The 26,833-nt window shown below is 42.1% G+C and overlaps 1 pseudogene; it reads left to right on the plus strand.

Annotated features, from left to right (window-relative positions):
* Positions 1-9,383: 9,383 nt before the first annotated feature.
* LOC144216174 (U6 spliceosomal RNA) lies at positions 9,384-9,453 on the plus strand (annotated as a pseudogene).
* Positions 9,454-26,833: the final 17,380 nt, after the last annotated feature.

Below are 26,833 nucleotides of genomic sequence, written 5' to 3' on the forward strand. Positions count from 1 at the left end.
CGGGTCCCGCCGGAGCCCTGGGCACCCCCGCCGCCCGGAGACCCCGAGGAGCGAGGGTGGCCCCCCGGGCGGTTCCCATAGGACCCAGGCCGATGGAAGATTTGAAATTAGCCCTTAGGGGGACTCTGGGGGTGAGTCTTGTCCTTTCTCCCCGTTCTTTCCCTTTCTCTCCGTTTCCATCCTATTCTCTGGATTTTCCTGCCCTTCCCTTTTTTCTTTTTGGTCTTTCGGGCGTTTGTCGAGGGTGAGGTGTCGCCCGCCAGCGTCAGGAGCGCGCCCCGGGAGCGGAGGCAGGACGGAAGGGGGCTGCGCCCGCACACGCGCACACGCGCACACGCACATGCACACTCACACACTTCGGAGGGAAGATCAAACGCTCGCGGCGGCCCGGGGTCTGTTTTCTCAGGCGTCCTTCCCCCATCACCGCATTGTTCGCGGGACAATGGGCGCCTGTGTCAGTCTCGTCGGCACCGGTTTTGTACGATGCAGGAAACAGCATTTCCTCTCGGCGCTGGAAAATTAACTTGGATCGTGCTTTTCCCTTTTTATTGAGAATCCGCACACACCCCGGGAAACCCGAGCTCCCGGAGAGGGGAAGGAGCGGCCGCAATAGACATCCCGAAGGCCTGCCCCAGCCCGGCCCCTTCCCGCTCAGCTCACGGCTCCAGGGCTCTGCCAAAGGAGGAAACTCCCGGCGCTGAACAATAAGATGGGGCTGGGTGTCTCGGCAGTGACCCTCCCAGCGGGGCCGGTGGGACCGACCGTGCCAAGCGGCAGCCAGAGCCCCAGCAGCGCTGCAGAAGGGGAACTTGGCCAGAGACCCCAGCTGCCCAACCCCCCGCCCCTCCCCACCTCTGGAGGTACCAGCGGTGAGCTCCACGTTGCCTAAATTTGCGCCTTGCGACGCGCTGCTTACGTGATCCCAAAGTGTACGAATATGAATAACTGTTAGGCCCACAAAATTACCAGTAAATATTATTGCAGTCGCATAGTACTTCTCCTTTGGTGTTGATCTCACTTTGCCCTGTCTCTAGTCTTCTGGCCTAATACTGGATTCCAAAATCGTTGAGCAGAGAGGGGTCTTCTCTGTCTGCATTTATTACTATAAATATTTCCTAAAAATGTAGACATGTGTGCCCCTCCTAGCTAGCCCCACAACCATCTGCTGTTCACATCTGTAGGCTGGGCGTAGAACAGCTGAGTGCTGAAAGTGCCCATAAACTGTATGCCTGTAGGTAATTGACATGCCTCTCCTCTGTACCCGGATACTGCCATATGTGTTTAATGATCGCTGTACCACTACCATCGCCATCTCCTCTATCCAACTTTTAAAAAAAATATTAATGTTTATTTATTTTTGAGAGAGAGTACGAACAGGGGAGGGTCAGAGAGAACAGGAGACACAGAATCTGAAGCAGGCTCCAGGCTCTAAGCTGTCAGCCTAGAGCCCAACTCGGGGCTTGAACTCACCAACTGAGAGATCACCACCTGAGCTGAAGTCGGACGCTTACTCGACTGAGCCCCCCAGGTGCCTGTCCTCTATCCAACTTTGGATGGCAGTCTGCGGGGAAGACAGAACTCCATCTCAAATCTACCCCTCTCCTTCCTCTTTTGCAACAAACTCTTCAAGCGTGTCATGGAAACGTAGTTTTTGAAAATGTTATTGCCCATCAAATCGTAAACTCTCAAACTTTTTGATAGACTTTATTTTTCAGAGCAGTTGTAGATTCGCAGCAAAACTGAGCAGAAGATGCAGATTTCCCAGATACTTGTCCCCCGACATACTTGGAGCCTCTCCCGCCAGAGAGGCACATCTGTTAAAATCCACGAACCTACCGGGACACATCCTTATCCCCCAAGTCCATAGAATACATTAGGGTTCACATATGGTGCTCTATATTCCATGCGTTTGGAAATATGTGTGTTATAGCATCATACAGAGTATGATACCATCCCCTAAAAATCCTGTGTTCCATCTGCTCATCCCTCTAAACCCTCAGTTTTTTAGTTTATCATCATACCCAACTGACATGAAGACCAAAACAGAGACTGTCAAAAAGCACTTTGAGGACTTTCTATCCTACGAGAGTAAGATATAAATCAGAGTGGCCCGGGTCATTGATCTGTTGCTGGGTCTGCTTTCCAATTCTGTAGGTTTAAACTCTACTTTTTTCCCTGACCACCCACGTTTATCCCTTCTTCCTCTTCCAGCTGCAAGAGTTAATGGTCTGTAAAACAAATACTTACATATTTAAAGCCTCTAGGGAAGCACTAAAAGGACCCCTTTGGGACTCTTTGTAATGTGAAAATCATCCTCTAATTGCTTTGCTCACAGTTGTTCGGGTCCTTAATATCATCTGAAGGGAGGTGAGCCATGGGTAAAAGCCAAGGCTGCTTCATGCTTCCTGAGTGAATGAATGATTGACCATATCCTATTTTTCTGTTTGCACATTCTTTTAGTTATAAGCTTAGAATAGAGATTATAGCTTTGTGGTGTATGGAAATAAATTGGGGAGAAACGAGTGGAGCAATCTCTAAGAAGGTATAAATTGGGTGCCCCCTAATTGCTCAACAAATATTCTGTAATGAAAAAGTTGGCTGGCCCCAATGGTTAGTCCAGATGCATTGAGACTTCTCCAGCAGTCTGTTATGGGTTGCAAATTGCAAACCATTTGCAACATCCTGAATGGCCCTGTGAGTGTGCTTCTTAAGAGGGTCCTCTCTGCTTTTGCAAATATACCTCCCCTAAAACCTCTGTTGTTCTTATCTCTGCCAGGGCCTTTTGATAGAGCGTGCAACTCTGATTTGAATCTACTATAGTTTTTATTTCTCTTTTAAAAATGTTTTAATGTTTATTTTTTTTGCCGGGGGAAGGAGCACAGAGAAAGGGAGACAAAGAATCCAAAGCAGACTCCAGGCTACCAGCTGTCAGCACAGAGCCTGAGGAGCTTGGACCTGTGAATTGCAAGATCATGACTTGAGCCAAAGTTGGATGCTTAACCGACTGAGCCACCCAGGCGCCCCGCCCTGGTTTACTCATCTTTTTATATATTTTTTCCAAACTAGACTATGAGCCTCTTAGAGCATTGCCTTAGATCTGCTGGCCTATCATCGTTTCCTGCACCTAGAAATAGATCAATAAATGTCTGATGGCGGTAATAGGGATAAACAAATGAAGGCAGAGGTCAAAAGTCATCATGGAGCAAATTAAATGATGTCTAATGCCCTCCAGTGGCAGTTTTCCAATGGCATTACGTGGATGTGTTCCCAGGAACCAGTGGAGAAGGACGTTCTACCAGAGCGATTTTTGTGTTTGCGGTCCTGCAGCCTAGGACCAGTTTGCAAACATCTCTTTTGGAGAATGACAGCAACAGATGAAGGCAGATCGCTCTCCCAAACCTACTAATGGGGCAAAGTGTTGAAGATTCAACTCTCCCTGTCACCCTCCCTTCAGGGGACACCTTTCTGAACACCCTCTCTGCACTTGTCTAGAAGGACAAGAAAACTTCTTGGAAAAGAAATGCTCAGAGCTGGGGAAGATGAGGGGAGGTTTGAATCCTGTTCTCTTCCATGGAAATAGCTCCAGATGCCTAGGGCTCCCGTCTGTCCACACACCCTGTTGGTGTTTCCATCTAGTTCAGTGCTGCCCGCATCTGAGAGGCAGGTAATGTCCCCCACCCCCACAGCCTTCTCACAAAAGGGTTAGCCCAAAATTAAGCTAAATGAGTCAGGGGCTTATGGAACTGGGTAGATTCTTTGATACCCTTCAGCTAGGAGGTTGTTAGCAGCTCACAAATGCAGAATGGCCGAGTTTCAGCTTGCTTCCCAATGGATTCTTCATGTTGGCTTCACTTGTGTGGGTGACCAGAGGCGAATCTTTTCCCTTCTTCATGGATTGCTGCAATGTATCGGTAAAGCTGCTCCTTGGCTCCATTAAAGGGAAGTCTCTATGGAAGAAATTCATTCAGGGAGCTAATAACGCGCCCTCTCTTGCTTCGTGCGGTATCCCAGCTCGGCCGTCCATCCCCTGTTCTGGTCCTGGGCTTCCGATCTGCTTCTTCCCTCGCCCCCCAGCCTCCAAGCCCCTACCCCGGTTTCCTGCCTAGTAATCATTTCCTTCTAGGACTGCTGCTCAGTCTGCCTTCTAGAACTCTGGTCCCGAGGCTGAGGCCTGGCTGAGAGCCCCTTGCCTACTCCCTTCCTGACTCTCACTGTGGTGTTCTACCCGTGTTTTCAAGAGTTCTCTTCCTTCATCTTAGTCTCGCTTCCCCACCGCTGATTAATTTCTTGGGCCCGGACTCGCGATTATGATGATCAGTGAGCACCCCTCCGACACAAACACCCATCCTTGGCAGGGAGAGATTCCCTCGGCCTGTTTTCTTCCTTCCTGGGCTTTACTTTCCGTCATTGGCTTCAGCTTACCGGGAGTGTCCAACCATTTCCCCACTAGACCAGGTGACAGCTCAGACCCTTTCTGCCAAGGAGGCACGTTTAAATTAAAATATCAATAGAAGCTCAGAGTTGTGGCACCTGGAAAAATAGCAACACGTGAGTCACACCCAGCCTTGAAATACTCTGTGATGTTTGTGGGCACCTTGCAAACTTCAATCTGCAAGGCCAGATTCCAAGCCTGTTTACTTCCTCTTGGGTGATCTGCTCTCGTATTAGGCAGGTGGCTACCCGCAGAGCAGTGGTACCTTAGATTTTTCCAGATGGCTAGATTCTCCCACAAGTTTGATTCACTGAGTGCAAGAATGACTCAGCCTTTAAAAGCCATATGCCTTTAATGACTTACATGTATAAAAGTCCTGCAATGTAGGAAGGCTTGGTGCAGTAACCATTGTTTAAACATCTTAAACATGAATATTAATGAGCAACATGTAGACTTCCTAATGTCAACAGCTTATAATATTTTAAATTTTCATCTAAATGACTCTACTCTGTCCTGTTTATGTTTATGTTCTGTAGATAGATTTAAACTTATGTTTATGGCTTAGAACATGATTTAATTAAAACATCTGGATAAAAGGTAGTAATAAATAAAATTCTATGACTTTGTCACCAACCTCTAGTTGTATCCAGTGTCTGGTCCTACGTGTATGTATTTGAGTGGAAAACATCCTTTTTTATGTTTGTTTAATTTTCAGTGAGTGAGCAGGGGGTGGGCAGAGAGAGAGGGGGGAACAGAGCATCTGAAGCGGGCTCTGCGCTGACAGCAGCGAGCCTGATACGGGGCTCGAACTCATGATGCATGAGATCATGACCTGAACTGAAGTCCAACATTCAACCAACTGAGCCATCCAGGCGCACTTGGAAAACATCTTTTTCACTTACCTGAAGCTTCTCAGGCCTATTTCCACCTCTCCCACCAGTGTCTTTCCTGGATTAACTCCGGTTTCGTAATCATGAAAAGCTTGTCCTTCACCAACATAAATGGAGCCTTTTTATAAAAATGCCTGCTTTGCCTCTTGTCCTCTTTGCTTCCCTCCTCGGGGCCCTGAATGAAGGCGAAAAAGTGAAATGACAGGCGACAAACCAGCCTCAGGAGCACCATGGCAGCCTTCTTCCTAATCAGAAGAGTTTACATTTTGGCCATCCTTAACTAGGCTCTCCGCCAGTTGAAGCCGGAGTTCATGTTTAGACGTCAGACATGCTGGCACACCTCTCCACTCGTGCATGCACACACACACACACACACACACACACACACTCATGTTCACACATGCGCATCTGTGCATACACACCTCTTCACCCTGTCCGGGCAAACCAACCACAGAATTGACTGGGCCAGCAAGGCTCCATCTCTTGGTAACTTAAATCATTACGAGATAGAGGCAGAGTAAGTAGGTCGACAAATGCATCATTTTAATGGGGAAGCCCTACGGAGCACTTAGAATGGACTGAGAACAAGCCATGTGCTTGCAATAGCCCCAGGAGGTATGTAACTGTTTTTAAATGTAAATCAAATCCCTCCCCCCCCCCCCCNAACAAGCGGCCTCCTCCATGCCCATCACCCCCAGAGCCATAAGAATCTGAAGCCTACTGTGAGTCTCCAGAATTAAAAATTCTTTTACATTTCCCTAAATATACAGATGAAAACATTAAGGCAAATTTAGGGAAGAAGCATAGGAAATGAAGGAGATTCAGTAAAGAAAACTCCCAAGATGAATGAAAAGTAATTATTGCCACACAATGGAACTGATAGGAAAACGATTATGGATCAGGATTACGTAAATGTTACGGTCCAATAATCTACATATAGTAAAAACTGTATATATGATGTAGTTGTCCTTAAATTGCTAAACTAATCACTACTCTTTTTTTTTTTCTTTAAAGAAAGGGAGAGTGTGAGCTGGCTCCTGACGGTGAGGGAAGAACTAAGGGAAAGGAAGAGAGAGAACCTTAAGCTCCATGCTGAGCTTGATACCAGGACCCTGAGATGATGGCCTGAGCTGAAATCAAGAGTTGGATGTTTAACTGACTGAGCCACCCAGGTGCCCCAATCACCGCTTTAAGGTTAATGGTTTCCTGTTTTTATTCATGTGCCTTCCCATGTATGCTTTCTAATTTTTTCTAAATATATGATAACGTTACATAACTTTTATGCTAGGAATATCTATTTGTACCTGACTGGCAGACACTGGGAAATAGTGAACAAAATTAGGATTCAGATGTCTGAGCATGCCACCAAAAATAGTGAAGAGTCAAGTTTGCAAAACCCATAATTAGTGAATCAGGTAACTGAAGGTTCTTGGGGCACCTGGGTGGCTCAGTCATTTAAGCATCTGACTTTGGTTCAGGTCATGATCCCACGGTTTGGGAGTTCGAGTCCCGCATCAGGTTCTGTGCTGACAGCTCGGAGCCTGGAGCCTGCTTCAGAATATGTGTCTTCCTCTCTCTCTCTCTGCCCCTCCTGCGCTCATGCTCTGTCTCTGTCTCTCTCAAGAATCGACATAAGAGAATTTTTTTAAAAATCTGAAGGTTTACTTTTAAAAAATAGGTTAACATTTTTTCTAATAGACTTTAATTTTTTTGCATTTTTAAAATTGATGTAGAATTGACACCCAGTATTATATTAGTTTCAGGTGTGCAACACAGTGATTCAACAGGTTTATACATAATGCTGTGCTCACCACAAGTAGCTTCCATCTGTCAGCATACAGTGCTATTGCAGTATCATAGTCTGTGTTCCTTTTGCTATACTTTTCATCCCTGTGACTTATTCACTCCATGACTGGAAGCCTGTATCTCTTACTCTTCACCCATTTTGTCTATCCCTCACCAGCTCATCTGGCAACCATCAATTTGTTCTTCGTATTTATGGACCTGGTTCTGCTTTGTATTTATTTGTTTGATTCCACATCTTTGTATTTATTTGTTTGCTTCCACATCTTTGTATTTGTTTGTTTGATTCCACATCTAAGTGAAATTGTATGGTATTTTTCTTTCTCTGAATTATTTCACTTAGCACAGTAACTTCACTTAGCATAGGTCCATCCACATGGTCACAAATGGCAAATCTCATCCTTTTTTAAATTAATTTTTTAAAAATTTATTTCTGAGAGAGAGAGAGAGAGAGAGAGAGACAGTGTGAGCAGGGGAGGGTCAGAGATGGAGACACAGAATCCAAAGATAGGCTCCAGGCTCTGGGCTGGCTGTCAGCACAGATCCCAATTCAGGGCTCGAACCCACGAACTGTGAAATCATGACCTGAGCTGAAGTTGGACGCTTAACTCAGTGAGCCACCCAGCGACCCCAAATCTCATCCTTTCTTATGGCTGAGTAGTAGCCCATTGTGTGTGTGTGTGTGTGTGTGGGAGAGAGAGAGAGAGAGAGAGAGAGAGACATCTTCTTGATCCATTCATCTATCTATGGATACTTAGGTTGCTTCCATATCTTGGCTATCATAAATAATGCTGCAATAAATATATGCATAGCGATGCATACATCTTTTGGAATTAGTGTTTTCACTCTCTCTGGGTAAGAACCCATAGTGGAATTACTGCGTCATATGCTAGTTCTATTTTTCAGTGTTTGAGGAAGCTCCATACTGTCTTCCACAGTTAATGCAATAGTTTGCATTCCCACCAACAGTGTATTAAGAGTTCCTTCTTCTCCACATCCTCACCAACATTTGTTGCTTCTTGTCTTTTTTATTCTAGACATTCCAGCAGGTGTAAGGTGATATCTCATTGTGATTTTGCTTTGCACTTCCCCGATGGTGAGGTGATGTTAGGCATCTTTTCACATATCTGTTGGGCAGCTGTATGTCTTCTTTGGAAAAAAATGTCTATTCAGGTCCTCTGCCCCATCTTTAAATTGGGTCATTTTTCTTTTGGTGTTGAGTTGTATAAGTTCTTTATATAATTTGAATATTAAACCCCTTATCAGATATATCATTCTCAAGTACTCTTCCCATTCAGTAGGTTGCCTTTTTATTTTCTTGATGATTTCTTTGGCTGTGAAAAAGCTATTTATGCTGGTGTCATCCCAATAGTTCATTTTTCTTTTGTCTCCCTTGCCTGAGGAGACATAACTAGAAAAATGTTGCTATGGCTGATGTCAATGACTTCCATGCCTATGTTTTTTTTCCCCCAGGAATTTTATGGTTTCAGATCTCCAGTTTAGGTCTGTAATCCATTATGAGTTTATTTTTATGTATGGTATAAGAAAGTGGTCCAGTTTCAGTCTCTTGCATGTAGCTGTTCAGTTTTCCCAGCACTATTTATTAAGGAGACTGTCTTTTCCCCATTGTCATTTTTTTGCAGATTAATTGACCATACAATTATGGGTTTATTTCTGGGCTCTCTATTCTGTTCCATTAATTTATGTGTCTGTTTTTGTGCCAGTACCATACTGTTTTGAGAACTGTAACTTTGGAGTGTGTCTTCAGATCTGGAATTGTGATACATCAAGCTTTGTCCTTTTTCAAGATTGTTTTGGCTACCCAGGGTCTTTGGTAGCTTCATACAAATGTTAGTATTATTTGTTCTACCTCTGTGAAATAATAATGTTGGTATTTTGATCGGGATTGCTTTGGGTAATACGGACATTTTAGCAATATTAATTCTTCCAGCCTGTGAGCATTTTTCCATTTATGTCATCTTCAATTTCTTTCATCAGTATTTTATAGTTTTCAGAGTGCTGGTTTTTTACCTCCTTCATTAAAAAGGTATTTTATTCTTTTTGCTGCAGTTGTAAATGTAATTGTTCTCTACATTTCTCTTCTACTTATCATTATATAGAAATACAACTGATTTCTGTGTATTAATTTTGTATCCTGCAACTTTACTGAATTCATTCATTACTTCTAATTTTTTTTTTTTTGGTGGAAGCTTTAGAGTTTTCCACATATAGCATCATGTTATTTGCAAATAGCGACAGTACTCGCTTCGGCAGCACATATACTAAAATTGGAACGATACAGAGAAGATTAGCATGGCCCCTGTGCAAATAGCGACAGTTTAACTTCTCCCTGACCTACATGGATGGCATTTATTGCTTTTTCTTCTCTGATTGCTATGGCTAGGACTTCCAGTACTATGTTGAAAAGTAGTGAGTGTCTTGTCTTGTTCCTGATCTTAGAGGAAAAACTCTAATAGACTTTATTTTTAAGAGTAGTTTTAGGTTCACAGCAAAATCAAGCAGAAATTATAGAGTGGTCCTATGTACCTACACACACACACACACACACACACACACACACACACACAGAGCCTCTGCTACTTTCCACGTTAGTAGATTGTGTGGATCTGCATTCTACAAGAGTGACACATTTGTTATAATTGATGAACATACATTGACACATCATAATTACCCCAAATCCATGATAGGGTTCACCCTTGGTGTTACACATACCCTGGGTTTGAACAAGTAGATAATGATATGCTGCTGCCATTATGGTATTGTGCAGAGTGGTTGCACTGCCCCCAGAATCCTCTCTTCTCTGCGATTCATCCCTCCCTCCGAGCTAACACCCGGCAGCCGCTGATCTTTTCACTGTCTTCGTAGTTTTGCCTTTTCCAGAATGTGACATCTTTGGAACCATACAGTATGTAGCCTTTTCAGAATGGTTTCTTTCACTGTTTAAAGATTAACTTTTTAAAAAAATGTTTACTTATATTTGAGAGAGAGCCAGAGTGCCAGTGGGGGAGGGGCAGAGAGAGAGGGAGACACAGAATTTGAAGCAGCTCCAGGCTCTGAGCTGTCAGCACAGAGCCCGACGTGGGGCTTGAAGTCACGAACCGTGAGATCATGACCTGAGCTGAAGTCAGACGCTTAACCAACTGACCCAGGCGCCCCAACATTAACTGCTTAAACCACCAAAGGAGTCTCTTCACATCAAGCTCCTATTTTTGTATTTTGCCTCCAAAACTTGTTCTGATGGCTTTCTTCTATCCTCTGATGGCTAGACACATATACCCATGTCACTCTGTGTGTCCCTGGGACGTTACCTCAGAGCACTGAAAGGGCATGACTTTCTGTCTTTAAGTATATAAAAGACAATGGAACATTTGTAAGCGAAACACATGGTTACCCCACTTATCACCCACGGGTGACATGGACCCATGGGGGGTGGGGCTTTAGAATATATGGATGGGGCCAGAGTATAGCTGACTTAACTTCAGCCATTTAAGAATCATAAACTTCATGGGGCGCCTCAGTGGCTCAGTTGGTTAAGTCCCCAACTTCAGCTCAGGTCATGATCTCGCGGCTCATGGGTTTGAGCCCAGTGTTGGGCTCTGTGCTGACAGCTCAGAGCCTGGAGCCTGTTTCAGCTTCTGTGTCTCCCTCTCTCTCTCTACTCCTCCCCTACTTGGGCTCTGTCTCTCTCTGTCTCAAAAATAAATAAACTATAAAAAAAATTTTTAAAAAGAATCATAAACTTCTTATAAAAGTAGTTCTACCCAACATGCAAATAGAACATCTCTTAAAAACATTATCTACATTCTCAAGATTCATTTAGTTAGAATGTATTGCGTTAATGCTTTTATACCCAAAGGAAAACTACTATCAGATTTTTATTTTTATAGATCTTGGTCTCCAAGATTCAAAGTAATGCTCCATCGTCATAACTAATGGCTGTTATCCCGGCTCATCTGAAGACTTAATGATTATAAGAATCGTTAGAGCTGCCAAAATGTCCAGAGGCTCCATTTTCAAAGAGCTGGACCCTTCAAAGGGACTCTCAGGCAGATGAAGGTAGAGGAGCCCCTTCCCATCATGGAGTTCTTGGCAGAGCACCATGAATAACACGTTAAAATTAAAACGATAAATTCAATACTGATGACAGTGATCAGAATAATAGTCAACATTTATTCGGTATCATGTAGTAGGTGTTATTCCGCTACTCTTTTGCATAATATCTCATAGAAGTCTCCCAATGAGGTTACTACTACCATACTGTGATTTTCTCCATTTTATAGAGGAGTAAACTGGTGTTTGGAGTGGGAAAGGACTGTGCGTCCAACAGAGGTAGATCTGGTTTTGTGGGCCAGATGCACGTGCAATTTTAGAGGGTAACTTTAAGAAAAGGAACTCAAACTCATGAAAACAAATTGGGTGAGGACCTTGGGTCCAGAAGCGGAAGCTTCTCATGTAATTGGCCTCTAGCCCAAGCCCACTCAACCAGGAAATGGAGAGCCAGTGTTGAGTCTGGGCAGTCTGGCATCAAGGATCATAACTTCACCTCTGTTCTGCTCCCTCTAGTCAGTGAACACATATTTTTCTGGTAAAATTATATGCCATTTCAGACTAGCTTAATGTGTTGATAGGTAGATAGAGGTATTAAATTCATGAGAAACAGCTGATATAAATTTATTTTTTTAATGTTTATATATTTTTGAGAGGGGGGGGCAGAGAGACAGGGAGGGAGACACAGAATCTGAAGTAGGCTCCAGATTCCGAGCTGTCAGCACAGAGCCCCATGCGGGGCTCGAACTCACGAAACGCGAGACCATGGCCCGAGCTGAAGTCAGATGCTTAACCAACTGAACCACCCGGGTACCCCTAAAATTTTTAAATAGAAAAAAAATTAAATACAGAAAAAGGTTTCATTAATTTGGTATTTTCTGAAAATTTCTTCTCAAACCTCAATCCAATTCCAGAGCACCCGAGTTTCACAAAAGTGTGGTTTATAACTTTTGGGCTAAACTATAGAAGGAAAAAAAACCTTCCTACTCATTTTCTAATGTCCAAATTACTATATATATTTTTAGAGTTATACTCTTTCATTGAAAAATATTTGTAAATTCCCTAAATGTTATCATTTTCTATTTAAGTGTACAACTCTAATATATAGTAATTTAGACATTTTAAAACAATTTAAATTGAATACCGATTGTATTTAATACCAATTTAATACCAATACAATTGGTATTCAATTTAAATTGTACACCTAGTTCAATAAAGTGTACTATGGGAGAAGGGAATGATAAAAAGAAGCGAGAGAAAGAGGCACCTGGGTGGCTCAGTTGGTTGAGTGTCTGACTCTTGATTTAGGCTCAGATCATGGTCTCATAGTTGTGAGTTCTGGCCCGTGTTGGGCTCTGCGCTGATGGCTTGTAGCCTGCTTGAGAAACTCTCTCTCCCTCTCTCTCTCTCTGCCCCTCCCCTGCTCTCTCTCTCTCAAATAAATAAACAGTTTTTAAAAAGACGAAAGGGGGGGCACCTGGGTGGCTCAGTCAGTTAAGCCTTCAACTGCAGGTCAGGCCATGANAAGATGAAATTAAATTGGGAAGACTTTTTTAAGAGACTAGTATATAGATAGATGCTCATTATATTGTTCCTTTTACCCTTATTTTTATATTTTTTATTAACATGTATTGTTATATTAGTTTCAGGTGTGCTATATAGTGATTCAAGCCCATGCATTACTCAGTGTTCATCAAGGTAAGTGTATGGTCAATCCCCTTCACTTGTTTTCCCCATCTCCCCACCCCCTACCCTCTGGTAGCCATCAGTTTGTTCCCTGTACTTAAGAGTCTGTTTTGAGGCATCTGGGGGGCTCAGTCAGTTAAGCAACCAACCCTTGATTTGAGCTTGGGTCATGATCCGAGGGTCATGGGTTCCAGCCCCACATTGGACTCCATGTTCTTAGTGTGCTTGGGATTCTCTCCCCGCCTCTCTCTCCCCTTCTTTGCTTTCTTGCCCTCTCTCTCTGTACCTCCCCTGTGCTCTCTCTCAAAATAAGTCAATAAACTTAAAAAAATAAAGTGCTTTTGGTTTGTCTCTTTTTTCCCCCTTGTTCATCTGTTTTGGGGGGGGTCTGGGTTTCTTTTTTTAGAGAGAGAGAGAAAGAGGATGTGCAAGTAGGGGAGAGGGGCAAAGGAGGAAAGAGAATCCTAAGCAGGCTCCATGTTCAGCATGGAGCCCAACAAGGGGCTCCATCCCACGACTCTGAGGCTTATTTATTTCATAACTGGAAGTTTGTACCTTTTGACCCTCTTCACCCATTTCACCCACCTACCACTGCCTCTGGCAACCACCAATTTGTTCTTGGTATCTATGAGCTTGGTTTTGTTGTTGTTTTCTTGTTGTAGAGTCCCTCTGTCAGTGAGATCTTACAGCATTTGTCTTTCTCTGTCTGACTTATTTCACTTAGCGTAATGCCCTCAAGGTCCATCCATGTTGTTGCAAATGTCAAGATTTCCCTCTTGATGGCTGAGTAATATTCCATTGCATGTCCATACCACATTTCCTTTATCCGTCCATTCCTCTGGGCACACTTGGGTTATTTCCATGTCTTGGCTGTTATAGTAATGCTACAGTAAACGTAGGGACACAGATATCTTTTTCTTTTCCTTGGATAAATACCCAGAAGTGGAATTGCTGGATCATAAGATAGTTCTATTTCTAATTTTTTGAGGATAATAATGTTTGAGTTTTGGAACTCTAATTTCTGTATCAGACCAAAGAAGAGATGTATTGTGTTCAAATTTAAAGGTTATGTGACATACTATCTGATGCATCCTATCTGGTCCATTTGGACAACTAACCTGACTTTATTTGGCATCAAATCTAATATTGGAGAGAAGATCTTGGTGTTCTGTACAAGTTGATATAATGCCCTGGTGCATTCTGGAACATAAAATGAAAAAAGGTATTTGCAGAGGCCTTTTGAGGGGCTTGGGAAAGAAAGCAAGGTCTTCATTGGATCCTAAGGTGGACAGGGACTAGGTATCTTCAAGGTTCCTAAGTTGTCCAGCTATAAACTCATTTGAGGAGCAAATATGACCAGTATTTGAGGTCAAGCCTTACCCTGTGTAAACAAAACAAAACAAATACCTATCATATTAATAAAAGTATTCATTTGCTTGAAAAGAAAAGGAAGAAAACAAGAGACAAGAAAAGAAAAATAGACTCAATTTTCTTTTTTTAATTTTCTTTTTATATGTTTTATTTATTTCTGAGAGAGAGAGACAGCGTGAGCANCCAATTTTCTTTTTTTAATTTTCTTTTTATATGTTTTGTTTATTTCTGAGAGAGAGAGACAGCGTGAGCAGGGGAGGGTCAGAGAGAGAGGGAGATACAGACTCTGAAACAGGCTCCAGGCTTTGAGCTGGTGGTCAGCACAGAGCCTGACGCGGGGCTCGAACCCATGGACCATGAGATCATGACCTGAGCCAAAATCGGACGCTCAACCGACTGAGCCACCCAGGCGCCCCTCAATTTTCTTTATCCATGAATTACCCCTAGAGAGCTCCTCGTTTGGCATCAAATTCACATTTTTTATCCTCAATATCCTCTGATGTCAAAATACCTTTGAAAATATGCCTCAACAGCCTTTCAGAGCAAGGCGTTCTATATGTCTACTGTTAATACAGAGCATTGATGTTTTACTTAGCAGACAGAGGTATCCATAGGCTGGATTGGCTTGAGTTGGGCTCTCTCTGCTTCTGTTCTCATCATTGAGTACCAGGCTCTGGAGAGTTGACGTCTGTGGGGCGGCGGGGGGGAGTTGGTGTTGTGGGAGCACACACTGCTGGTACAGACATGCCTTGTGCCCTCATCCCTCAGTCATGTGGTCCGTCTTTATAACATGTTCCTCTTCAAGTCAATGCTTCATAGTGTGTGTAGCTTGATTTAGGGTTAAAATATTGAGAGTAGGAATAGCTTGAGTTGCTCAGTGGTATATAGTCTCAGACGACTGGCTTCCTAGCCTCTATCCTGCTGACCGAGTCTTTGTCATTAAATTTCCACCTTCAAATTTCACGGTAGAGACACGATGGCAGAAGTCTGTGGGCACACCAGCTCCACTCTTCACATCTCAATGGATCTGAATCATGTCCTATTGTCTTCTTTCAGCCTGAGGAATCTTCGTTGTCTCCGACCACTTCACAGACCAATAGAGCCCGTGAGTGACCCTTCTGTGCAGCGTCAGCTGTGTAATTCGCAAGGCCCGATGCAAAGTGAAAATGAGGAGCCCCTTCTCCAAAAAGGATTAGGAATGTCAGGGTGGCAACAGCAAGGAATTAAACCAAGCCTGTGGCCCTTCCGAGCATGGGGCCTGTATGACTACACAGTGGCACACCCCTGAAGCGAGCCCCGCCCCTAAGGACTTCCCGTGAATGCCTGTGCCTTTTGGGGACTTATCAACAGAATTATTGATGATGATATTTTGAGTGAAAGGTAATGTGTCTGTTTTTTTTAAAACAATAATAAACCCATACTTTCTGTGTTCTTTTTTTTTTTTCTTTTTAACTCAAATATATCCTCTGGTATTTGGTCTTTCTGAGCCAATAAATTGCCTTTAAAAAAACTCAGAGTACATATTTTTCTATCCTCTTAGTCATTTTACAGTGAAATAGTCTCTAAAATATCTCTAATAATCTGTTTTAAAATTATAAACACCAAAATTGGACACAGTATTCAGGTATACAAGGAAGCCTAACAAGGACTTAGGACAGTAGTAACAATCAATCCATAGGAGTGCAACACCAAAATGTGATTTTTCTTTCTTTGACTTGCTCATTTCATTTAGAATTTCTTCATATAATGGATAAAGGCAAATGCTCTTGCATTGTTGGTGGGACTGTAAACTGATGCTGTATTTACTACTACTGCCAGGTATTTCCCCAAAGGATAGAAAGAAAAAAAAAAAACAGATTCAAAGGGATACGTGTACTCCAATGTTTATAGCAGCATTATCAACAATAGTCAAACCACGAAACGAGCCCAAATGTCGATCAACTGATGAATGGATAAAGAAGATGGGGCATATGTCTACAATGGAGTATTACTCAACCATCAAAAGGAATGAAATCTTGCCATTTGCACAATGTGGATGAAGCTAGAGTGTATTGTGCTGAGTGGAATAAGTCAGGCAGAGAAAGACCTCATATGATGCCACTCATTTGTGGAATTTAAGAAACAAAACAGATGAACCTATGGGAAGGTGAGGAAGAAAAGAAGAAAGAGGGAAACAAACCGTAATAGGTTTTTTATGATAGAGATCAGACTGAGGGTTGATGGAGGGAAGTCCATGGGGGAGGGGCTGAATGGGTGACGGACATGAAGGAGAGCACTTGTGTTGAGCACTGGGTGCTATTTGTAAGTGATGAATCACTAAACTGTACTCTACACAACGTTCCCTGTATGTTAACTAACTAGAATTTAAATAAAAATTTGAAGGAAAAAAAAGAATTTCTGGGTGTAATATTCATAAGTGAAAGCAGTTTATAGCTTTAATTCTTGCACTTTCTCTATTTGGCTTTGGAATCGAGGGTATAGTGATCTTATAAAAGAAATTAGTTAGCTTATTCTTCTTTATGTCAGCTTTATGAGACAAATGAGCTGCTATTAGAATATGTATTAAAACGTCCCTGGAATCTATGTGACGATGCATATTTTGGGTAGGGGAGTGGGTGGGAAGGAGACGATTTTTAGGGAGGCATTAATTCAATCTCTTTAATGGTTGTTGATTGAGTTTTCTAATTTCTCTTGAGTCACAAAGTTTTAGTTTAAATGTTTAAATTAAAAATAAAGTAGATAGAAGTTATGATAATTCCAATTTTACTATTTTAAATATTCTGATATATATGCTGAACTAATTTAATTTTTTAATGTTTTATTTATTTCTGAGAGAGAGAGACAGCATGAGCAGGGGATGGTCAGAGAGAGAGGGAGACACAGAATCCGAAACAGGCTCCAGGCTCTGAGCTGTCAGCACAGAGCCCGACTTGGGGCTCGAACCCACCAACCGTGAGATCATGACCTGAGCCGAAGTCGGATGCTTAACCGACTGAGCCACCCAGGCACCCCTATGCTGAACTGTTTTTGAGGGAAAAAAATGTTATGTTGTCAAGGTAATATAGGCACAAAGTATAAGAGTGAAAGTCTTTTGATTTTTTTGTTTTATTTGTTTTTAATTTTTATTATTTTTAATTTTTTTAATGTTTGTTTATTTTTGAGAGAGAGCAAGAGGGGGAGGGGCACAGAGAGGGGGAGACACAGAATCTGAAGCAGGCTCCAGGCTCCGAGCTGTCAGCACAAGAACCATGAACCTCAAGATCATGACCTGAGCTGAAGTCAGTTCCTCAAGCGACTGAGCCACCCAGGTGCCCCTTAAGTTTTTTATTTTAATTCCAGTAGGGTTAACATACAGTGTTATATTAGTTTCAGGCGTACACTATAGTGACTCAACAATTCTATATATTACTTAGTGCTCATTATGATAAATGTACTCTTAATCCACTTCACCTGTTTCACCCATTTCCCCTCCCCCCCCAATCTGGTAACTATCAGTTTGTTCTCTACAGTTAAGAATTTGTTTCTTTGGGGGCGCCCGGGTGGCTTAGTCGGTTAAGCGTCCAACTTTCACTCAGGTCATGATCTTCGTGGGTTTGAGNGTTTCTTTGTTTCTCTCTCTCTCTTTTTCTCCATGATTGTTTTGTTTCTTAAATTCCACCTAAGGCTGATTTGTCTTAGGTGGAATTTATTTCCACCTAATTTATTTATTTCACTAATTTATTTCACTTAGCATAATACTCTCTAGCTCTATGTTGTTGCAAATGGTAAGATTTCATTCCTTATTATGGCTGAATAATATTCCTCTGTGTGTATGTGTGTGTGTGTATCACCTCTTCTTTATCCATTCATTTCTCCATGGACCCTTTGGCTGTTTCCATAATTTAGCTATTGTAAATAATGCTGCAAGAAATATAGGGATGTATGTATCCCTTTGATTTAGTGTTTTTGTATTCTTTGGGTAAATAGCCTGTAGTACAACTGCTGGATCATTGGGTGGTTCTATTTTTAACTTTTGAGGGATCTCTACACTGTTTTCCACAATGGCTGTACCAGTTTGCATCCCACCACCAGTGCATGAACGTTCCTTTTTCTCTGCCTGCTTCCCAACACTTGTTTCTTCTGTTTTGTTTCTGTTTTTTCTGGTTTCAGGTGATATCTCATTGTAGTTTTGATTTGCATTTTTCCGACGAGTGATGTTGAACATCTTTCCATGTGTAAAAATGAATTTTTTTTAAAGTTACTCCAAACCTCACCATTAAGGGGAAAAAAACATCACTGGTGCACCCGAGTGGCTCGGTTAAGTATCAGACTTCGGCTTAGGTCACGATCTCATGGTTTGTGGGTTCGAGCCCTGAGTCAGGCTCTGTGCTGACTGTTCAGGGCCTGGAGCCTGCTTCGGATTCTGTGTCTCCCTCTCTCTCTGCCCCTCCCCTGCTTGCACTCTGTCTCTGTATCAAAAATAAACAAAAATTTTAAAAATTTAAAAAACAAAAAACATCACTAACTAAATCAACATTTATTCCAGAAAATTTTTAATGCATTTGTAAAAATAAATCGCAGATAGAAAGATGGATGAATAATGGATGAGCGAACATTTATAAATCTATTTTAGAAAGATAAATAGAATATTTAAAAATACTGTTTATTTTATTTGAATTTCTTCAAGAAAAAAATTAAAGTGAAACTGAATTGCAGATATATGAGAGAGATAATTCCTTTAAGTTTTCTCTATAGGTTAAGAAGAAAAAATATTTTCAAGATTTTATTTTTAAGTAATTTCCACACCCAACATGGGGCTTGAACTCACAACCCTAAATCAAGAGTCATATGCTCTTCCACCTAAACCAGGCAATGGCTCCAAGAGAAAAATTTTTTTAATTTTAATTTTTAATTTTTTAATGTAAAAAGAATGTTTTGTTTTAGAAAGAGACAGCATGAGCAGAGAAGAGGGGGGAGAGGGAAAGAAAGAGAGAGAATCCTAAGCAGGCTCCGCTCTCAACAATAAGCTTGATGTAGGGCTTGATCCCATGAGCCTGGAGTCATGACCTGCACAGAAATCAATGTCACTCAATTGACTGAGCCACCCAGGTGCCCCAAGAATAAACTTTTTAAAAATCAAGGTATTGCATCCATTGCAATTTTTTAAGATTATCTTTTTTTTTTTTTTCTTTTCAAATTTTAGACAGTATTAGTTGACTCTCTGCCAGGAAAGCAGAGGACACTAGTATTTTATTTCCTCCCATTTTCTTCCCCTCCTGATCTTTGCCCCAATTTACAGTATTTACATTCTAGTAAGTAACATACATCTGGGCGTTGTTTACCATGCATGTGTATATGTATGTGTGTCTTCAAATGGGTGTAGTGTTCATCTTAAATCCTTTACCATGGTTTCCTCATTCCTGAGTTCTTATATTTGATTAATTTTTTAAGTGGCTGGAATTTGTTGTCAAGTCATCAAGCTTTTACATGAAGTGTCATAGCATTGTATTCCCCAGATGCCACAATTTTTAAGATGTGTCTGCCTCTGCCTTTCTGCTTGAATGACATCCTGGCCTGGCCCAATATCCCTTCCCTTAGAGCTTTGAAGGCAGTGCCCTGCTGTCTTCTGCCCCTGAAGGTCATAAGGAGAACCCATCCTGTGGCCAGTCCAATTTCTCTCTTTGTAGGTAATCTGCTTTTCTGCCCTAATACCCGATAAATTCTTTCTTTATCCTTAAAGTTCAATAGCTTAACTAGAATATATCTCTTTGGGGCGCCTGAGTGGCTCAGTCAGTTGAGCGTCTGACTTCGGCTCCGGTCATGATCTCACGGTCCATGGGTTTGAGCCCCGTGTCAGGCTCTGTGCTGACAGCCAGCTCAGAGCCTGGTGCCTATTTTGGATTCTGTGTGTCCCTTTCTCTCTAACCCTCCCCTGCTCATGCTGTCCCTCTCTGACTCTCAAAAATAAATAAAAAACATTGACAAATATATATATCTCTTTGGTACTGTGCTATATTAAAATTTCCTGAAGTACGATTTGTTATTTTGGTCTGTGGAGTCAGTTTTTTTATTTTATACAATTTCTCATGCATAATTTGAATAAATATTCTCTTTAATTTTAAGTTTTTAAAGTTTCTTTATTTTTGAGAGGGGAGGGAGAAAGAGAGAGAGAGAGAGAGAGGTAGACAGAGAGGATGAGTGGAGGAGGAGCAGAGAAAGAGGGAGAGAGAGAATCCCAAGCAAAGAGCCTGATGTGGGGCTTGATCTCATGAACTGTGAGGTCATGACCTGAGCCAAAGTCAAGAGTCCTTCACTAACGGACTGAGCCACCCAGGTGCCCCTCTCTAATTTTTAAAAATTACTTTAAGTTTTAATGTTTCAAACATTTTCTACTTCAGGGACATTAATTGTCTTAAGTTGGAATCAGTTAATCTTTTTTCACTTCCCTATGTTTTCATTTCTTGCTCTCATATGGTTGTCTTTTTGCATGTTTTTTTTCCCCATATTGTAAGACTCCTTTATGTTAATAATTAGGTTTTCAATGGTATCTGTCTGTTCTTTTTGTTCCTAATTTCTATACCTATTTTTGTAATGACGTTGGTTTTCTTGTATGTACAAATGCTTTTTAAATTTCATTTTGTTGCTTCAAGATATTAGGGCGGGCTACCTTAGGCTACAGTAATTAATTGGACAGGACTTCTCCGGGTTTATCACATAGAGGCTTCTTTCTTTCTCATGCAAAGTTAGCTGAAGGCTGACAGCTTTCCAAGGTGGTTCCTTTCCGGAGATAACTCAGAGCCCAAGATATCTTGCATCTCAGAAGCCTTGTCATAGGCTAAATTGCTGTGGCTGGGAAAAGGGTGGCATGAAGCACTCATATCTGCTGACCTCAAGGTCTCTGAGATTGACACATGTCATTTACACTTTCTATTAGAACGTACACTTTTCGCCCAGAACTCGTGGCCGTAGTAGCTGCAAGAAGGGCAAAGAAATGTGAAATGCCTGTGTGCTGGGAAGAAGGAAATGACCCGAGATTTGGTGAACATCTAGCGTTATCTTCCCAACGCTTCCCATACGATCTGTTAGCTCTTGTTTTATTGATTCACAGGTTTAAAAAAGAAGTATTCCCTAGTGTAAAGAGATCAGGAAGAGTTTTCTTCTTATTTAAGGGAAGTTTTCTCCTAATTTCAGTTCTTTGCTAGTCTTATGCTTGCTTGTTCCCTCCCTTCCTCTTGCTTTATTTTTTTTCTTTCATTCCCTCATACGGCATATTTGCATAGTTGTCATGCTGGGTTTTTTTCTTTATCTTGAGCAATTCTGTCCAGACCTTATATTTTCTCTGTTACAAGGTAGGTGAATTTTTTTTTTACTTCTTTTCCACTGTATCTAAAAACAGTTTTTCCTCCTCCAAATTATAGGTTGAGGGTGAGGCTTTGCATATTGTATTTTTTAAAACAGGAATGAGAGGAGAGTGGGAAGGGAAGAGTTTCTCTGGGGTGCTAAATAGTATTTGTTAGGCTATGTGATCCTTCCCTCTTCTGAAGTCTTGTTAAAATGCAGGTACCAGAAATCCCAATGCCCAGGAAGAGAATATTCTCAGATTTGAGACTGTTTCTTGTGACTTGCTCACTTGTTTCTCTGTTGTTGCCGTTTGTCAGACAGAAGGAGAAAAAAGATGAAGGCGTTTGCATAGCTTGTCCTCCCCAATGGGTATTCATGGGGGTTATCAGTACGAATTCTTCGGATTTCTCTACTCACTGGTAGTATGGTTTGGGTGGAGGGGTGGAATTAGGAGTCTAGCTTTGCTGTGCTTCTGAATCGTGCTCCAGAAGGTCCTGTTTCTCCTTAGCAGCTGATAGTATTTCAGTAAGTTATAATTCTGTCCTTGCCTCTTTGCTGTCATTGCATATTTTGGGGATGGTTTTCATGGTTTTTTTCCTTCTTTAGGTATTAAAGGAGGGATATGCTTTGCTATAAGTCTCATCTCTCATTTTAACCAAGACATCTCCAGACAAAACCGGTCCAAGTTTGTGGGTCTTTTTTCCTACAAGTACTTGTCAAATTCACTTGAGCTTTCAAAGTGGTTTGCATACCGTAGTTCAGAATTTTCTTATGATTTTTTTTTTGACTCTGGACCCGACCTGTATAGTTAGCCACTTTGTATAGCCCCTTTGTCTTTATAACATACATATATTAGATTATTATTATTTATTTAATAGTAAATTATTTAAAACATTAAAATTTATATTTTATATTTATTTTTAATGTTTTAATGTTTATATATTATATTATATGTTTTTTGGTCCTCTCTTTCCCCTTACCAATTCTGCTAAAGGATTGTCTAGCTCTTAGTTTCAAAATTACAGTAACAACAGAAGTTCGGTGAGAGTTTCAGGTATGTTCCCTACCCTTAGTGACATTTTAACAAAGGCGTGAACATTAGAAACTTAAGTTTTACGTTGTATGTTATTAACTAGAAGATAAAATTGTAGTTTTAAGAGCTAAGAAATAGGCAGGAGTAGTATTAGTCTGGCGGGGGCCCCTAACAAGGTGGCACAGACAGGGCGGCTTAAACAACAGACATTTTCTCATAGGTCTGGAGGTCAGAAGTCCAAGATCAAGGTTTTCTTGGAAAACCTTGGGTTGGTTTCTTCCTCTCTCATTGGCTTGTAGTCGGCTTCCTTCTCTCCCTGTGACTTTGTGTGGTCTTGCATTTGTGTCCAATTATTTTTGTCCTCAAGGACACCCGTTCTATTGTTTAGGGCCTACCCTAATGACCTCATTTAACTTTAGTTACCTCTTTAAAGACCTTATCTCCCAATACAATCACATTCTGAAACACTGGAAGTTAGGATTTCAACATATGAATGTTGAGGGACCGCCATTCAGCCTGTAACAAGTAATCTGGGGAGACTTTTATAGTAGTCAGGGCATGGGCTAAAAGATTCAAAAATCCAGTAGCTCAATAAAAGAAAAAAAGGTATGTCATTTTTTTCTCATGAAACAATCTAGAAGAAATAGGTGGTTCAGGGCTTCCTTTGTGAAGGAAAGAGACCGAGGTCCCTCTTGGTGTTTGCTCTGCCATTTTCTTTCTTTCTTTTTTTGTTTATTTATTTTGAGAGAGACAGAAACAGTTTGAACAGGGAAGGGGCAGAGAGAAAGGGGGAGAGAGAAAGAATCCCGAGGAGGCTCTGGGCTGCCAGCACAGGGCACAGATCCAGATGCGGGACTAGAACTCATGAAACTGTGAGATCATGACCTGAGCCAAAACCAAGAGTCAGAGGCTTAAGCAGTGGAGCCACCCGTATACCCCTGCTCTACCATTTTCTAGATAATAGCTCTCATCTAATGCCCAGAACTTGACAAGCATTCAATGAATGCTTATGGAATGTCCATGGAATGAATGAATGAATGACATAGTGTGGTCTGGGGCCATGAATGGGCCAGCATAAAGGAAGTAAGAATCTTGATTGAAATAAATAAGCAGGAAATACGATTAAATATATATGTCTGGCTAGATTTGAGGAAGCCTTGAAAGTCACCAAAGGCACTCACAGCGGATTGGAAAGGGATGAAGCAACTCAACTCACTTATTTTATACAAATGAGGAAATTGAGGCTCAAGAAAGTGAATTAACTTACCCACATAACTAATAAGTCATTCTACCCTGGATTCTAAATTACTTCCTCTGACTCCAAGCTAAGTGGAAACTTCTGCGTTTCCACTGACATAGGAAGAAGATGGATACCAAGTCGTTTTTCAAGTGGGAAGTGAGGTGATATATGCCATGTTTTAGGAAGGTCAAGTTTTTATGGCTCTCATGTGTCATATATCAGTGACTATCCATATACTTACTGTAGCTGACATTGATGCTTACACAAAAGATAATTTGTCTCTCCTTGTTACTAAGAGATCTCTGATCTGGCCTAGTTGGTGGGAGCCTAAAAGAGATCCTTTGTTCTAGGAGAGGGACAGAGCTCTATGCTGGGCTCAAACTCCCCAACCCTGAGATCATGACTTCAGCTGAAGGCTTGAGTGACTGAGCCACCCAGGCACCCCGTGCCCAGTAGCTTTTGTTTGGCAAACAGGGGTGTAGGTGGTAATTAATGCTGATTGGCCAAAGCCAGGCAAGTTAACGTTACTCCCTATTGCCAATGATTGGTCTACATGTTGACATGTGACCCAGTTTTGGCCAATGCGACATAAAGGGGATTCTGCTGGGTAGCTCCTGGGAGATGGTTTCTTAATTGATAAGAGCCTGGCAAGGAGCAGACCTCTTTGCCCCACTGCCTGCTTTGAATATAATTTAACAAGTCAACTTATCACCATCAGGCCACATCAGAGATGGAAGGGCAGAAAGACAGAGACTGCTTGCTTGGGTACTTTGTGACATTGCAGGATTATCACACCCAACCTGGCACTGCCTTCCCCAGACTCCTTGCTCTGTGAGAGAATTAAATTTTGCCTTTTTCTCTTATTAGCTTTAGTCAGGTACACTGTTCCTTGCAACCAAAGCATGCCTAACTGTATATTCATTATATTTGCTTTATATTTTTTTATTTTATATTATTTATTTTTAAACATTTTTTTTTAATTTTTAAACATTTTAATGTTTATTTTTGAGAGAGAGAGAGACAAAGTGTGAGTAAGGGGAGGATCAGAGAGAGGGAGACACAGAATCTGAAGCAGGCCCCAGGCTCTGAGCCATCAGTACAGAGCCTGACGCGGGGCTTGAACTCAAGAACCCTGAGATCATGACCTGAGCCGAAGTTGGATGCTTAACCAACTGAGCCACCCAGGCACCTCTACTTTTATTTTTTTAAAGATTTAATCTTTCAGCAATCTCTACACCCAATGTGGGGCTCGAGCTCACAATCCCAAGATCAAGAGTCACATGCTCCCCTGTCAGAGCCAGCTGGGCACCCCTATATTTGCTTTTTAAATAAGCATTTAAACCCTAAAAGCGGGGCGCCTGGGTGGCTCAGTCGGTTGAGTGTCCAACTTCGGCTCAGGTCATGATCTCATGGTTCATGGGTTCGAGCCTTGCCTTGGGCTTTCTGCTGACAGCTCAGAGCCTGGAACCTGTCTTCAGATTCTGTATCTCCCTCTCTCTCTGACCCTCTCTTGCTCATGCTGTATCTATCTCTCTCTCAAAAACAAATAAAACATTTTAAAAAATGAAAAAAAAAGAAAAGAAATCCTAAATTTATAGGATTTATAGTTCCCTATAGTTTCTAAATGAGAAAGTGTAAGATGAAGATTCCATGCTGGGTGTTCTGGGGGAGAGCAGGGGAGAGAGGGGTCCAGCTGACTGGGGAGCTCAGGAAGGACTTCATAGTGCAGATGGCCCTTGGGCCACAGGTTGCACAGGGGTGAGAGCTGAACAGGCAGATGGAGATTGTCGGGGTGCGTCACATGCAGGTGGAAGGTCCCAGCATGAGGAAATGATGACAAGTCCTTTGGATACACGAGAGGACTTGGCTTCCAGTCTGCACTGAAACCCTGGCCTGAGTGTGACAAGTCTCAGGGGTCACCCAGGAGCCTCAGCCCTCCCCAGGGACCATCCGCAGTGGAGCCGGGCACCTGTGGAGGTAGGGGTCCGCCGGTAACAGCCCTCAGTGACTCCGTGTCTAGACTGTGGTGTGTGCCTTCGCTCTTTGCTGGGTGGGCTCCCTGCCTTCCTAATACACCTTCCTCCTGAGACTGAGATCTTTGTGTCCTTTGTGGTTAGAGGTGGTCTTCCTTTTTTTTTTTTTTAAAGGTTATTTATTTTTGAGACAGACATAGCATGCACGAGCAAGTGGGGAGGGGGCAGAGAGAGAGGGAGAGAGAGAGCATCCCAAGCAGGCTCCACACTGTCAGCGTGGAGCCAGGTGTGGTGTTCCCACTCGTGAACCACGAGATCGTGGCCTGCGCCGAAGTCAAGAGCGGTCGCTCCACCTAATAAGCCACCCAGGCATCCCAGAGTTGGTCTTCATCTTGGTGTCAAGAGACCAGACCAACAGTCTGGAAATTTCCTTCACGGTTCTTCTAAGCGAATGGTGCTCCTAGTGGTGGGTTGTAGACTTTCTGACTTTTAGGCGTGGTCAGGCTCCTTGAATTGCTTAACACTATTAATGATGACAAATACTGTACATGACAAAATCCAACCCCCCCCCCCTTTTTTAAAGTGACTCCTTATCTGGAAAGCTGGTCACTGTGGTTATAGAAGAAAACTTGGTGTCAGGAACCGAGGTACCACTAACTCAGTGCTGTGGCCTCAGTTGGATACATCGCTTAATAGTTTGGGACTTCATTTTCTTCATTTATAAGAGATGAGTCATTGGGGTTTTTCTAAACTAAAATCATACTTTAAGTGGTTGTTTATAATTGCTGCTCCTTCTAGATACTGAAATCACAGGATTCCTGCTCTTTCCTCCTATACTACCATTTTTAAAGTGGGAGAACATTTTAAGCCCAGAGAAGCAAATAAACAAAGGCAAAAGCAAGCCGCAGCCTGCCCAGCTAAACAAGAGGAAGTGTGACCACGGAGGGCCAGACAGGTCAGCAGCCTGTCACCTTCTGCCCCCTCTAGCTTTTTTACTGAAGCCCTTTACCTCTGGAT

Source organism: Crocuta crocuta, unplaced genomic scaffold (assembly GCF_008692635.1).
Source record: "Crocuta crocuta isolate KB4526 unplaced genomic scaffold, BGI_CrCroc_1.0 scaffold258, whole genome shotgun sequence".
In the NCBI taxonomy this organism is placed as follows: domain Eukaryota; kingdom Metazoa; phylum Chordata; class Mammalia; order Carnivora; family Hyaenidae; genus Crocuta; species Crocuta crocuta.